The 2896-nt window shown below is 51.2% G+C and overlaps 1 pseudogene; it reads left to right on the top strand.

The window, feature by feature from the left end:
* The first annotated feature begins 371 nt into the window (after window positions 1–371).
* LOC147985530 (uncharacterized) lies at window positions 372–1673 on the top strand (annotated as a pseudogene).
* Window positions 1674–2896: the final 1223 nt, after the last annotated feature.

The raw sequence follows: 2896 nt of genomic DNA, 5'->3' as shown, positions 1-2896 counted from the left end.
CCGGTTCGGACCTTTTTTCCGCCCGGCGGTCACAGGCCGAACCCGGCGCGCTGGGGAACAGTTGGGGGCTCCGGCGCTAGGGAAAAGCACGCCTGGCCCACACCGACATCGGAAAAGTCAAGGTTTTCTTCCCCCGACTCGCCTCGCACCCCCTGCGCCCTCGGCCACCACTAGCTATATCCCGGCGATGGCCGCCGCCCTACTCCGCTAGATAGCCATTCCCCGCCGAAAAATAGCAGCGCTTCACCGCGGCAGCCCCTCCCACAGCAGCTGGGCGTTTCCGGCCGCCATTTCCGGCCGCGGAGGCGCGGTTTAGCAGCGGGTACACGCCCACCGAGCGCAAGGTGTTCGGTGTTTTTCCTGACTCGGCGATGGACTCATATGACGAGGAAGAGCTCGCCGTGCTGCTGGAGGAGGAAGCCGCGGCCGACGTCCAGGAAGAAGAGCATCTCATGGTGCTCGCTGCCCTCGCCCAGCTGCTGGCGAGCAATGAAAAGCCGCGGCGAGGTGGCTCGGCACCGGGGCGGGTGAAAGAAAAGAACCGGCATCGTCTCGAAGGCTACTGCATGCTCTACTCCGACTACTTCGCCGATGCTCCACTTCATGGCGAGAAAACATTTCGGCGCCATTATCGGATGAGCCGAAAGCTCTTCCTTAGGATTGTGAATTCCATCCGGGAGTTCGACAACTACTTCAAGTGCAAGATGGATTGCACTGGCGCTCTTGGATTCACCTCCATCCAGAAGTGCACGACAGCGATGATGATGCTTGCATATGGAGCTCCCAGTGATTCACTCGATGACTATGGGCGCATGGCTGAGTCCACCAACATAGAGTGTTTCTACAAGTTCTGTCGGGCAGTGGTGGCAGTGTTTGGGCGACAATACTTGAGAACACCCAATGCGGAAGACACTGATCGGATCCTAGCCCAGAATGCAGCAAGAGGATTTCCTGGGATGCTTGGAAGCATCGACTGCATTCATTGGAAATGGAAGAATTGCCCATTTGGTTGGCAGGGGATGTACAAAGGCGCCAAAGGCGGTTGCAGTGTGGTGCTTGAGGCGGTAGCCACACATGACCTCTAGATTTGGCACTCCTTCTTTGGTATGCCAGGAACTCACAATGACATCAACATGCTGCAGTGCTCTCCTGTTTTTGCCAAGCTCGTTGAGGGCCATTCTCCTCCAGTGAACTTCGAGATCAATGGGCACCAATATAACAAGGGGTACTACCTAGCAGATGGCATCTATCCGAGATGGTCGACATTTGTGAAGACGATCTCAAACCCTGCGGCAGGAGGCAAGAACGCCTGGTTTGCGAAAGTTAAGGAGGCTTGCAGGAAGGATGTCGAGCGGGCATTTGGTGTGCTCCAATCTTGATTCGCTGTTGTTCGGTACCCCGCTCAGACCTGGTCCAAAGATGAAATGTGGGAGATTATGACTTGCTGTGTCATCTTGCACAACATGATCATCGAGAGCGAGCAAGAAGACCCAGTGTTTGACACTGAACCATACTACAGGTAGGGACCTCTAGCCGAACTTGATCACAATCTACGGGCAACTTGGACTGCCTATCTCAGTATGCGTCAGGAGATCCGAGACCCACAGGTGCATCATCAACTGCAGAAAGATCTAATTGAGCACCTATGGAGGCTCAAGGGGGACGTCGTGTGATGAAATACGAGTTTTTATTTGTTGAACTATATAATTTGTATTGAACTATTTGTTGTTGTACTATTTTGTTGAAGTATTTGATTTTTCTGTGATGAAATATGTGATAAGAAATAATTGTGTTGATAATTGAACACCGAGACACGGCGAAACCACGCCGAATATGGGCCTATTCTCGCCCATATGGGCCCTTTATTCATCGAAATTGGGCTGCAAAGTGGGCCAATTTCGGCGCCTGTGGGCGAGCTGGGGGCGACGACTGGGTGCAAAACCGCCCCCAGCACCGATTGATCGCTGGCTCGCCCCCAGGGGGCGGTTTTATGCGTCCTGGGGGGCCAATGGCTGGAGATGCCCTAAGTGTCGTTTGTTGATACACATCCTTTTTTGCCATCATATGCACCTCTATGACTTAAGTTTTTGCCAAGATGGGTTGCCTCGCTCCTGTGTTTATGCCCTACGTACCCCATTGTTTGGCTAGGGCGTAAAGGGAGCACCTCTGCAAATTGTTACAACCAGGTCATCCGAACATGTACCTCAGATGGGTGAAGACGAAAGCTAGCGTTCTTAAGAGAATAAGTGGTCGGCAATCAAGCGACAAATTGTTACATTATGGTGACCCCACTAACACTATGGGACACTTCTCTCCTGTACTATGGACCAATGTCGCGGCATGCATAATTCCAGCATGCCAACCTAAGGAAAGGGACCCTTAACGGACCTATTTTCCTTTGAAGATGTTTCTTACATATGTAGTAAAACATACATCCTGAACTAAACTTTTTGTCTGCTCGAGCACAATAACCGGGTTGCTTAGTTTCCAGACATAATACATACTTCTTTCCTTTCTAAAAAGTATCCTGAAACAGTCCACCAATTTTTTGTTCGGAGGTTAAAAGCGAAAGGCCCGCAATGACAAAATTTTCACATGTTCGGATAAAGGTATAGGTTGACTAATACAAACACCTTTTCCATATCTACTCCATCTATAAGACTGTCTAACTTACAGTCCTCCTGCGAGTACTTCGCAGCTACCATTACTTGGTCATAAAGCAACTTCACTGGAATTTATTCCCCGTCCTGTCCCCGTGGTCCCACTTGGGCCATGTGATTTGGATCTAGCTTGGGGAAGCGTGTTTTTACCATGGCCCAGGCTTCTCGTGCGCCCTTCGTAACAGGCAGATGTCTTCCATAGCTCGAACCGGCGTCGGGCACCTTTGAACAAGTTT

Source organism: Triticum urartu, chromosome 2A (assembly GCF_056163025.1).
Source record: "Triticum urartu cultivar PI428250 chromosome 2A, HENAU_Tu73, whole genome shotgun sequence".
Lineage (NCBI taxonomy): Eukaryota > Viridiplantae > Streptophyta > Magnoliopsida > Poales > Poaceae > Triticum > Triticum urartu.
This window is presented reverse-complemented; position numbering and strand designations above follow the sequence as displayed.